General features: G+C 42.4%; 2 long non-coding RNA genes across 3 annotated transcripts in view; one reads left to right on the top strand and one right to left on the bottom strand.

Moving 5' to 3' along the window:
- Window positions 1-982: 982 nt before the first annotated feature.
- On the bottom strand, window positions 983-2,880 carry LOC138922311 (uncharacterized). Of its 2 annotated transcripts, none has more exons than XR_011435398.1 (2): window positions 2,751-2,880; window positions 983-1,868 (listed from the first exon to the last, which is right to left on the bottom strand). It is a non-coding gene; the product is annotated as an uncharacterized lncRNA (long non-coding RNA). The 2 variants fall into 2 exon arrangements; XR_011435397.1 differs by having other exon boundaries at window positions 2,679-2,868.
- A 14-nt stretch (window positions 2,881-2,894) lies between these two features.
- LOC138922310 (uncharacterized) overlaps window positions 2,895-12,580 on the top strand; it is a 47,605-nt gene continuing 37,919 nt past the window's right edge. Inside the window, exons 1-2 of the long non-coding RNA XR_011435396.1 lie at window positions 2,895-2,965; window positions 5,782-5,969. This is a non-coding gene — a long non-coding RNA (uncharacterized lncRNA). The remainder of the gene's footprint in view (window positions 2,966-5,781; window positions 5,970-12,580) is intronic.

Below are 12,580 nucleotides of genomic sequence, written 5' to 3'. Positions count from 1 at the left end.
TCCCTCTTTAATACGTCTTTGGACATTTGGACCAGTAATAAACTATTTTAAAGGTAGAGACACTGGAAATGGCTTAATGTCTCTGTTGCACACCTCTCTAAAGTCACAGCTACCTTCAACAACTTGATTTCCCCAAGTCTGGCCCCAGTAGTCCCCGGACTGGACTCATTCTGCCCTTCCAGCACAAGGATGGTTCTTCGATTAGACTTCTCTTGCCATTTGATTGGTGGAATTGCTCTAGTTTGCTGTGTCCTGAGGTGCTCAGGACACATAATCATTCATCCACTGACTGTCAGTACTTATGTCACCGTTGCTTTCACCACACATTCCTTTTATATTGTTAATAAAAACATTGGTCTACCCCACCGACTACCATGATTTCCCTGGGGGTTCATTTTCAGATGAGTTATTGAAGCGTGATACATATTCACTTCTTGCCTCCCCTTCACTTTTTCCTTTCTTGAAAAGTTTTGAAACAGAAATGACCAATATTCACACTCTTATGCCATTTGGGATTCCTTGTGAGAAGATGCGTCTATCTTTATTCTAAGCCTCTTTACCTTTGCTGTGAGTGACGCCAGCCCACCGCCCCTCCTGCATCCTGTTCTGTCTCACTACCCCATCGGGAGAGGCCACTCTCCCTCTGACACCTGCGCACGTGGAAATTCACCACAGCAGAATCAGCCCTGATGGAATTCTCTCACCCCGTTGGGATTTTACTCAGTGACTACATCTAAATTGTTCAAAGCTTTAAATAGCATCAATTTTAGACAGAGAACTGATCAACCTGACATCAGTAACACATCCCAAATTTGAAGCTGTCAGCTCAGGTTGCATTCATCAGTCATTTCAGTCGACCATCTTGTTTGGCTTGATTGGATTTGATGGTGTAAACAAATAAACAAAAGCACGTAAGTTTTCTACAGCTAAGTATAAGTAAACAAATCACTTCAGTCTTTATGAATTCACTATTTAAATAGCATTAATGGAGAAGAAGTTAAGGGTTTATTAAAAATGTTTCTCTTATGATTCCAAATAAAAACAAAGTGCCACACATTCCATCTCTTTGTGGGTGCTTGAAATGTCAGTTTTAAAGCTTGCTGCGTCATGTCTAAAACGGCTGGATCATGGGGCCAGCTTACCCTGCCTCTTGTCACAGAAACGGGACCCACCTGTGGCATCAGCCTCGCTGAGGCATCCATAAGGAGCCACTTCTTCTCTGGTGCTGGACAACATCAAGTCCTCTTGGTTAAATATTCGCAGGTGTTTGGTACTCGTCACTATTTAAGCACAGTCCATGCTCGCCAGATTTGGTTGAATCTTGTGAGGTTTTCGGATTCCGTGGACCTACCTGATGTATTTGGCAGAGGTCCCAAGGACTAACTGTACACGAGGTTTCTGACGCCAATTTATATTTTAACAAGGGTGTTCATAGTAGTCAATTAACAAAAGTTGGTTGTAAAATATAACCATTTCTGAGCAAGGGAACATCAGTTTTACCAAGTCACTAAATAAGAAGATGTATTTGCTGATCTGCATTCCTGCTGAATCTCTGAGACCTGCAGTGTCTTGGTCAATTATTCAGCTGCCACCAGGTGAGGAGAGGAGGAGGACGAATGAGGTCATTGAATCTAGGAGATTCCAACCCTGGGATGCCTGAGTCCAGAGCCGTGGTTTTCTGCCTCCCCGGGTCATGATGGGTCTCCCCAGCTCTCATTGATGGGTCCACGTTTTCTACCCAAACCCAAGCCATGTGGCTACCTGGGTCTTGCTGTGGTTTGGGAGCCAGATAGGAAGTATTTTCCGGATAGATTACATTCAGAGGGATGACAGAAATCCGCCCAGTGATTAGCCAGAAGACCAATTAACTAGTAATAAGAAGACAAAGAGGTTGGGGATAGAGAAATTTAAGTATTTGCTTTAAAAAATTTTACCAAAGAAGCATATGCACATGGATAAAGATGACCACCCAGTATACTTATTGGGAGTATATAGTGACATGATCAGGAGGGGACGTCATCGTATTGAAGGAGGGCAACATGTCAGGTTTGGGACTGTCCAGGTTTGGACTGTCAGTTAGATTTGGTAGATGCTCTTATGGAAGATAACGAGGACTGGGAATGTTCTTGGTTTTACGTTGTATTCATAAAAATAAACCTTGCGTGAGTGTGTGCTGGACAGTGCAAGAGCCCTGTGGTGACACACGTTCTCTGCACTTGCAGCTGGAGGAAGGCAGTCGGCCACAGACACACAAAGAACCTGGTCTGGGCTTCTTCTCGCTCCACATGTTCATTCCAGCGCATCCCTCCCTCAGCCTCTGTGTTAGCCAGACACCAGCCCAGCCCAGCGCAGCCCAGCCCCCTCTTCTGAGAACTGGACCCCGATCCTCCTGCATTTTTCATTAGAACCCGTTAGAATCCGAATTCGGCTCGTGGCTTCCTAGGGTCTGCGACTCTGAGGACCCCTGCTAGGAGCATCCAGAGGCTGTTCTCCTAACCCGGAGGTGCGCACGCGCCTGGCACAGCAGGAAAACCTCGCTCCGTTAGAGGAGGCCTCAGAGGCGCCGGGCATCGCTTGGGCCGGTGGAGGCGGAGGCCGGCCGCCCGGCCCGCAGGCCTCCGGCTCCCGCCCGGCCCGGGCGCGTCCGTTTCTCCCGCACCGCCCTCGGGGTTCTTTACCGCGGGCGGGCGAGCGAAGGGGTGGAGTGAGGAGGGATGGAGAGGGAGGAGGCGGGATCGCCCGGGGGTTACCCGCTCGGGGAGCCGCTGGAAGTGCCAGGTGGCCTTCCCGGTCAGACGCCGCCAGGCTCTCAGCCTGACGCGCGTCTCCCCTTCCTTAGATTGACTCCTTCGGCTTTCCGTTTTCCTCTTGGGGAGGGGTGGGACTTCCGGTTTCATCACCGGAAGACGACGAGCCGGAGGAGTCCGTCAGAGGGGCCAGCAGGAGCGATTGCGTCGGCAAACGGGTAAGTTATTCTCTGACCGGGCCGGGGGGGGGAGGTTTGGAGGCGGGGACCGTCCAGCGTCTGCGCGGGGCCTGGGGGCGGTGGCTTGAGGGCTCGGGCCGGGCAGCTGGGCGCCGGGAGTCCCGCCAGGGCCCTTCGCTCTTCCTCCTCCCTCCTCCCCCCGCCTCAGCCCCTCCCCCGCTCGCCGGTCCCTCCCGACGCCGCCCAGACTCGCCCGACACCCGCCCGCCGCCCGCGCGGCGTCGCAGCCGCCCTGCCCCCGCCGTCACCTGCTCGCTCCGCGAGCCGGGCTCCCGGGGACCCGGCGGGCCTCCGTTTCCCCGCGGGCCCGGGCTCTCGGCGCGGAAGCGGCGCCCCGGGCGCCCCACGCAGCCCTGCACGCAGTCGGGGCGCTTCCGACCGCCTGGCTTCTCCGACTGGAACGCGGGCGCCCAGGCGGGGAGCTGCCCGGTGGGGGGGGGTTTCTAGTCCGGGCGGTGGTGTCCGTGGCTGCCCGCCCACTCCCTGTTTTCCCCAGCGCACCGATGCGCTGCTGCCACCCTCGCCTCCTTCGGTTGAGGATGCTGGTGCCCGAGAGCACCACGCCTGGAAGTGGACGGTCCTGGCCACTCAGGGTCCAGCTGCTCTCAGCAACTAGCGGGAGACCCCAGGCTGCCGCACGTCGCTGCTGGCAGCAGCGGGATCGTCCCTGGAGATACCCACCTCTTCCTAGTGGGCGAGCACGGCCTGAGTGTGTGCCCGCTTTCTGGAGCTTAGTCGGGGGGAGGTGGGTGCCAGGAGCTGCTGACCCCTGCGGTTGCGTTGAGTTTTGAATAGCCTGTTTATTGGGTTGGGGGGTTCTGGACTAGGACATCTTGGCAGGGTTGGCATCTGTGGACACATATGTAGGATTATTTTCTAGGTAATCATAGCCCGAATGGTGATTGTGTCGGGACTTTACAGTCCGTGCCGGTGGAACTAGTTACAGTATGCACCTGGTTTGCGGTGAAGCGTTAGTCCAGATGCAGCACTGCCTGGGGAAGGTCACTAACACGTATTGATTAGAACATCGTTAGGAGAGATTTTGATGCCTTTTGCTTTAATTAGCAAAAGGGAATGAACAGATATAATTGGGTTTTGAAATAAGCCTGTCACTATCAACAAGCATCCTGTTTCCTCCAACTTTGTTAAATGTACTTCTAGAGGCAGAATTCTGTGGAGGGAATGACGTTTTTCTGTTATTGTGCACATTAAAATGTTGCCATATTAACATTAATGCAAATTTTTGAACACTTCAAATAGTTATATTTTAACAGAATTTTGACCTGAAAAAGTCTATAACTTCCGTTCAAAGAGGTGATAATTATTTTGTTTGTTCATGTGAATATACCAAAGATGGAACTTTCACTGCAATTTTGTACTTGTATATTTGTGATAGATTTTTAACCCAGTTTTCAATTAGGAAAGATAAATTTTAACTTTTAAAAGTTTACCAAAATGTATAAACTTTCATGATTTTTGGATATTATGTCTATTTTATTTAATTACTTTGGCTAGTTCTACAGAGTTTACACACATTAATAGAAAAATGAAATTGAAGAAATGGTATAAACTTTTCCAGTGTGGTATGAGATTTCTAATTTTCATTTTTTCTAGTGTAGGAGTATTGATTTTTGTTTTAATATTTTCAATTTAAAATTCTAATTAATTCAGATTTCTCTTACTGAGTAGAAATGTGTAATTATACATTTTCTTCATTTTTTTTTCTAATGATCATATCTAAAATAATTGAATAGTGTAGTTTGGGGAAATGTTATAATGTTTTTACTGAATTTAGGTTTTCCCCCTCTATCCTTAATAGGTACTATTCTTTTTCCCACAGCTATTCAGACAGTGTGAATACTGTCCTCATGGGCCGAGGCAGCTGTACACTTAATAACTTTGGGATTGTCAACATCACCTCTCTTCTCTGAGTGTTATTGAAAAATTTGAGTAATATTTCTGTAACTATACCTCACAGTGATGCTAGCGTCAAATGAGATAATAAGAATGCTTTTTAAGTGGTAAAGAGCTATAAGTTTTACTACTGTATTTTTAGTATCTAATATGTTTACTAATGTTCACTAGCTTACAAGTTGACAATCAAAATGAGTTAGTCATTGTCTTTGAGTTTTGCCCTCTGCATTTTAAATCAATGTAGTGAACCTGAGTGGAGAAGGGAAAAACAGTCTCTGAAAATAAAAGTCAGAGCAGTCAAACTTAGTTGTATAAGAAGGAATAGTTCCAAGTTCAATGAATGTGATAAATCCTTCATTTTACTGGGTAATTGGGCAGAGTCTTTTAAAGTAGCACTCTTGTTATTTTATCTGATGTCCTGTCAGAATTAGACAAGTGGATATGAGTTGTTTCTGTCCATTCCTCATGGACCCATTTCATGGAGAGGGGGCACAAAACTTCAAAATTAAATTTGGATTTTAATTAGTATCCAATTGTAATCTTGCTTATTTTGGTTGGCAGAATAATGCAACTCCTCCTTAGCCCTATCCCTCCCAATACAAAAGATTCCACGTCCTAGTTGCTAGAATCTGTGACTATGTTATGTTACATAGTCTATGGAATATGTAGTAACGTGTAAAATGTAATAATATGTAGTGTTATAATTTAAAGCAAAGTTATTCGTTAAGGTCTATTTCAAAGTGAAATATTTTTTTTGGTAAGGTTGATTGGCCCTGAGCTAATGTCTGTTGCCAATCTTCCTCTTTTTGCTTGTACACTTAATAACTTTGGGATTGTCAACTGACCTAACGTCTGAGCCCATCTTCCTCTATTTTATGTAGGATACTGCGAAAGTGTGGCTTGACAAGTGGTGCTAGATCCGTGCCCAGGATTGGAACCTGCGAACCCCTGGCTGCTGGAGCAGAGTGTATGAACTAACCATTACACCACTGGGACGGCTCCAAAAGTGAACCATTTTATTAATGTTCATTCATTCTGTTTTTTATTGTGAACTTCAGAAGAACGCTAGGTGAGTGGTTTGGCCCTGGCATGCATCATGTATGTGTCCTGGGTTAGTGTTCTGAGGCCTGTATTGGACATCTTTAAAATGTGGTTGTTAGGGAGGCAATTGTAGTTAGTGTTAGAATTCTTGGGGGTTCATATTCCAGCCTCTATGTATTAGTTGTAGGAAAATGGCCTTAGTTTCTTCCTCTCCAAGTGGAGAAATGATGTGTCTTTGAGTAGTTGATGAGATAATGTGTGTGAGCGTGGCTTAGAAACTATAAAATGCTGTCTCTGCACAGATTATTAAGACTACTCTACAGTCTTTAAATCCAGCCTTAATACATGCAACGTGAGAGTTCTGCACAACAAGAGGTCGGAAACATGGATTCTGTACCATGGGTTCTGTGGAGCAGGCAGAACCTTACCTTGCTGCCATATTGGTTTTGCCTTCTCTTACTTGAAAAACCAGACAGGCGCTTCCTTCCTTCTTTTTAGTCCCATTTGTAAGATTGATTCAGAATGGGAGTATAGGAATTAGTTTGCATTTTTCCAGAACTAATTTGTTACCTTTTTCATTTCTTGTCAAACATTTTAAGTTTAAAGAAAATGATTATTTTCCGTTTATTTAAATTCCCAAAATGCTTTATGTTCCAACAAATTCACTTCATTTAAAATTAATGAAGTTTTTGAAAAGTCTTTGTGCTAGGCACAAAAAGTAAACCATCCCACTTCTTGTCCTTGTAATCTTCAGTAACCCCAGCAGTCAGTCCCAAGATACTGGCTGTAACAGAACATTTGTCAGTGCCAGAGGTGCACGGCGGAGTAATTAGCTTGGCCTGGAGAAGTCACAGAAAATATCACAGCAACGTGGAAGACCCATGGGAGTTTTCTGTGCGGATGTAGGAGGAGAGGGCTTTTTGGGCAAAGAGGGCAGCTTGTTGGAAGGCACACCTGGTTGAGAACCAGTCAGCAGCCTAATGTGGGTCTTAGCAGGGCCTAAAAGAGGGAGAAGCGCCGAAAGAGGACAAGGTTTAGTTTGTCAAGGGCTTTGAATTGAAGGCTGTGTGCTTTACTTGGTACTTTTTCCTATGGTCAAGTTGAAACCGTCAAAGCTGTCAGATCTCCCACCCTCTGGTGTTGTCCCTTTTCCTTAATAGGTACCATTCCCTTTCGCACAGCTATTCAGACACTGAATACTGTCCTCAGGGGCTGTGTGAGAAGCTCGCTTCAGTAACTGAGGCTTTTCTGTGGAGGCCCCATTAGAGGAGGCTCTCTCCCTGGAGCCACTGAGGCACGCGAGAGGCTGGAGTTGATGACGTTCCACATAAGGCAGTAGAAGTAGAGTACAGAGGATAGAGTGGAGAGACATTTTTGATGTGGAAAGGACAGGATTAAGGGCCAGTGAAGGAGGAGGTGAGAGAGGGAGGAACTAAGAATAGTTTAGAGCACTGATCTTTGTGTAGAGAGCTGGCAGACTAGCTCCATGGAAGCAGGTTTGGGAGAGGAGAGCAAGATGAATTTGTTTTTGGTTGTATTGAGTGTTTGATATCTGTAGGTCATCCAGGAAGAGATGCTGAGATTAGAAGTAAGGTAGAGACTGGAAATAAAGGCAATGAGTCCCTGGACCATTTGAGGTGGCTGGAGAGCACGCAGAATGAATGAAGTAGACCAGGGAGGAAGATCGAGGCTGGGCAGGGGAAAGAAAAATACAAATAGCTGGGATTTGAGCATGTTCCTTCTTAGTATATGCCCGATGACGTCTGCAGAGTTTATCATTCCCTTTTAAATAGCAGGGGTCAGAACAAAGAGGACCCGAAAGGCCAGGTATTTGCTTTATTGGTGATTGTGTTTCAGCTCTGTGTGCTTTATGTTTCTCCTGTTGTACGATCAGTGTCTGAGTTGGTGATCTCTAAGCAGACGTGGAACCGTGAAATAGCATATCTCAAATTGCAGTCCAAGTTAGGAAAAAAACACACGAGGGATTTGAAATAAAAGATTTCCAAGATTCTCAAAATTCTAGGACTTTTTATTAAGTCTTGAATATACATTGAGTTGACACCTTCACAAACACAAACCCCTTTAGATTAGGAAATGACGTGGGAACGACGTTACACATTAAAAAAATCGGTCATTATATATTTATTAAAATCCTGAGGAAAACTTCAGATTTATCTAGAGCATTTTAGTATCTTACGTTCCTTTTGTATAATGCAGTGAACATATCCATTTTGTTAGTATTATGTAATTAAAACATAACTTCTATTAAATTTTAAGTCTCTAAGTGATAGAGTTTTTAAAAAAAAATATATTACATAGTTATTTTTTAAATATCCTCCTCCAGTGAGCAGATTTGACCTAGGCATTTGGAAAACTTGGCTCAGGTTGTTTTGTCCTGATAATTAACATTAATCTTTAAATAACTCTTTTGGCTTCAACATGGGGGAAGTTTATTAAAAGGGAAATGTCATTTGCTCTCTTTTAATGAATAAAACAAAACATAATAGCTGCCAAATTTTGTAGTATGTGCACAAAGATACTATATTATAGGGAATAGCCTGTGTTTTAGCAATGTATGATGTCCTACTGTTTTATTACTATTGAGTATGTGACAGTGACCGTCATTGCAAATATTTTAAATTTAAAACAATTTACGCCCTGCGGATAGATTATTGTGCAATAGCCATTTCTTTCTAAATGACGGTTAATGGATTTATCCTTTGAATACTATGTTTAGCATAATATAGCAGAACTAAAAGTAATGATCAAAAGACCAAGGTTAGCATGTGACGTTTCCTAAAGGCTTGAAATAACTTGGCGTTATGTATTAATAACATTCAGAAAACATAGTCATGCCTTAACATATTAATCTGCTTATATATTTCAGCTGAGGTGGTGATTTTTACTTTTGGCCGTCTTATAGAAAAGCTTTTTGAAAAGTTAACTTTCTCACATCAGCTGAAGTCTTTAAAAAATCTGATTAGTATTTTATAGAGAATACTTTCTTGCCTCTTTTGAATAATATAGGCTAATCATAGGCAGTAGCTTCATATATTGTTGGAAGAAGTGTAATTACAAAAATTAACTTGTCATACACCACAGCTCAGCAAAGTAACTTTCTTATAAGTCCATGGTCACAGTATGTTTTTGCAATTCAGCATCTGGCTCTGTGGGATATCGATGGCTTCTATGAAGAAAAGTACCAGGGTGAGCAATTAAATGCAAAATGACAGCATAAAATATGATCATTATGGTTATACAAAAGACGCATTTATGAATTTTGCAGATAACTGTCATTTTTCTGCTCATATTTTTCTGTTGCTTTGTTAGCTTAATAATTTTAGTACAATTTATTTTTTTCTTCTAAAAAATGAACACTGCCATTTTTATTATCCTGGCACTTGTTTATATGTCTTTTTTGTTTGTCAGTTTTGAAGATTAATGATAGTTGTTTCACTGTCTTTTGACACAATACTTTCAACTTGATTTCAAAATTGAAGAATTTAAAAAAATTGCATAGCAGTTGTATTATAAGAGTACCACTTCTTATGATGAGTAGTATTTTATCACGTGTGGTTTGGATAATAATCACCACCCGAAAGTAAGTTTTGCCAGTAGTTTCCTCGTAACATCACGTAGTGTTTTGAAGTATTTTTTATGGTATCAACTCTCTGATTTGGTCCAGGGTAAAACAGTGTTGACATGAGGAATCATATAGCAAAGTTGTTGTCTTTCTTTTGTCTCTTACTTGCAAAATGTATTCTACATGCAATGAAACTGCTGGACGTTGCGGAGAGGGAGTCACTCTGGAGGACTAAGTGTCCGTGTGACCTTTGGAGCATGCCATTGTGTGAAGCTCCGTAATGTTAACCTCCATTTTGTTAAGTTCCATTATGTTAACCCCTCTTGGCTCCTCTGCAGCCCTGCCTGTCTTTCCAGCCTTACCTTTCACTGCTGCCATTTTTGAAAACCTATGTGTTACCCAGTTGCTCTCGTTTTCTTTTACTTGTGCTTATAGTATCCCTGTCTCCCGAAATACAGTAGTCCCCCCTTATGTGGGGGGGATACGTTCTAAGACTCCCAGTGGGTGCTTGAAACTGCATAGTACTGAAGCCTGCATATACGTTTTTTCCGACATGTACACTGCTGTGATAAACTTAGAAATTGGGCAAAGTAAGAGAGTAACAGCAATAACTTCTGTTTGGCATATCCAGATTTCCAGCACGACTGCTCTTACACGTTGGGGAAATTATTAAATAAAATACGGGTGACTTGAACACCAGCACTGTGATACCTTGACAGGCGCTCTGATAACCAAGAGGGCTACTGAGTGACTGACAGGCGGGTATCGTGGATCCGGTGGAGAAAGGGATGATTCACGGCCCCGGTGAGAGGGAGCTAGATGGCACAAGATTTCATCACGCTACCTAGAATGGCGAGAAATTTAAAATTTGTGTATTGTTTATTTCTGGAATTTTCCATCGAATATTTTTAGACCTCTGCTGACTATAAGTAAGTGAAATTGCAGAAAGTGAAACCACAGGTAAGGGGGGGACCATTGTACTTTTTTTAGCCATTTGGTTAAATTCATCCTGAGCTTGAATGTGTGGTTGGAACTCTGTCCATTCTGTGAAGACTTTCTAATCTTAGCAGTCAACAGGAACTTCTTACTTTATGCTCTTGTGGCATATTTTGGGTGTCTGTTGTTATTATCAAAATATGCTTTGCAGATAGAGCATAGCTTAAGTTTTTTTTAATAAGTTTAAAAAAATCGTATTTACTGAAATCCTACTATATGCTGAGTACTGTGCTGGGTTCTGGGATGCTAGTGAAAGAGTTTATTTCTTCTGCTCAAGAAGGTCACATGCCAGTTGTAACGCAGAGTAGTAAGAACTGTGGTGGGGGCAGATGGGAATGTGCAGGCAGAGGGCTAATCCAGTGTCAGGGTTGGCAGTCTGGTTCTTGGAGGAGGCAGCAAGCCTGAGGCCTGAGGACAGCAGAGCACAGCCATGGAGCACGCGCAGGCCTTGCCCACCAGCCATAACTGCTTAGATGGCTTGGTGGATGGACCCGAATCATTGGGGACTTATGTCTCATGATGTTCTTGTTTTTTTTTTTTTTTTTTTTAAATTTAATCATTTTCGTGAGAACCTTTGAAAAAATTAATTTCCTAGTTTTCAACTTTTGGAACCTCTCCATAACCTGATTTAATATTGTCTCAGTGACTTAGGATTATTATTTTGTGCGTTGTCATGTTGGGCTCTAAGAAATCATGTCCTCTGGGCATTTTGACCCAGAGAAGGGTGTTTTTAAATATCTGAATGTTCCCTGATTACTTTTAATTTTTTCTGTCTGCTTTTTCTAGTTTTTCTTCCCTTTTCCCGTTTCACTGCTATCAGTGATCTTGTCTAGAGTAGCACAATTGCTCTCCATTATTTGCCATCGATAAGAAGCCAATGAATCAGGTTTATCAGTAAGTATCAGGAAGGGGTGATGGATCTGAGGAAGGAACTTAGAGACTCACCTTCAATCCCAGTACCTAAATTCAAACATCGTCTCTTCAAATATGTTTTGCCGCTCCAAGCCCTTTTGGGCAGGTTTCTTACTTTTAGCTAAGGCTTGGTGGGTGATGTTGCTGCCTTGGTGAGTTTTTGATAGCTGAGGTGTTCGTGTTTCCCTGCATCACGATTCAGGTCATTTTGTTTTCGTTGCTCTCCTGATGTGGTCTAACTGTTTTGTCTGATTTCAGGAATGCTTTTAAATGGTTTATGTTTTAAGAATTAATAGACAAGGCTTATATTATCCATTTGTTCTTATATAACTTACTTCAATTATAGTATCAAAGCAGGCATTTTTTATTGTGATCAATTTTGAAGAAATTAGGTATATCAGTTTTATTTATTCATTATTAATTTCGTTAATAATCAAGTTCATGAATGATGAGTTTAGGAATCAGTGACACCCTCTGAATTAATTGCTTTGTTTATTTGGCAGTAAAGCAAAACTAGGACAGTATTATACATTTGCGATATGTTTCTATATTTAGATAGAGAGAGGTACTATCTGTTGTTATTAATGTTACTGTTATCTTTACCTTTTAAAAACAAATATATATACTAACAAACATGTCTGTGTGTGACTGAGAGAGAGAGTGTGTAAGTGTGTGTTTTTGTGTGTGTCCATACATATCTTTTAGCATTTCCAAATTGGCCCAGGTGATTCTAATCTAACCTTTCTGGTCAGAATTTTAAGTATGTAAAAATTCTGTATGAAAATGGTAATAAAAACGCAGTCATTCAGTTTCATAGTGCAATTACTTATTGTGACAATTCTTGTTCAGGAGGAGTCTGTTTCCACCAGCATTGTTTTGGACAGGGAGATGGCAAGTGTAGACTATACTCTTGAGTCTGTTAGGGAGTGACGCTTTTTCTACTGTAGTGCTGTAATAGCTTTACATTTTGTGATTCTGTGGGCTACGCAGACGTGATGTGTTCAAGATGAATCAGACGATAAAATTGACTTGTTTTCCATCTGATAGCTGGTACTGCTTTCAGCAGTAAAACTGAATTATTTCTACAGATCGAAAAACAATCTATGAGATATGAGGTCATTTTCCTTATATAGCCATAGTTAAATGAT

The sequence above is a fragment of the Equus caballus genome, unplaced genomic scaffold, assembly GCF_041296265.1.
Source record: "Equus caballus isolate H_3958 breed thoroughbred unplaced genomic scaffold, TB-T2T haplotype2-0000748, whole genome shotgun sequence".
Classification (NCBI taxonomy): domain Eukaryota; kingdom Metazoa; phylum Chordata; class Mammalia; order Perissodactyla; family Equidae; genus Equus; species Equus caballus.
The sequence above is the reverse complement of the archived record's forward strand: the minus strand, read 5'-3'. Positions and strand labels throughout refer to the sequence as shown.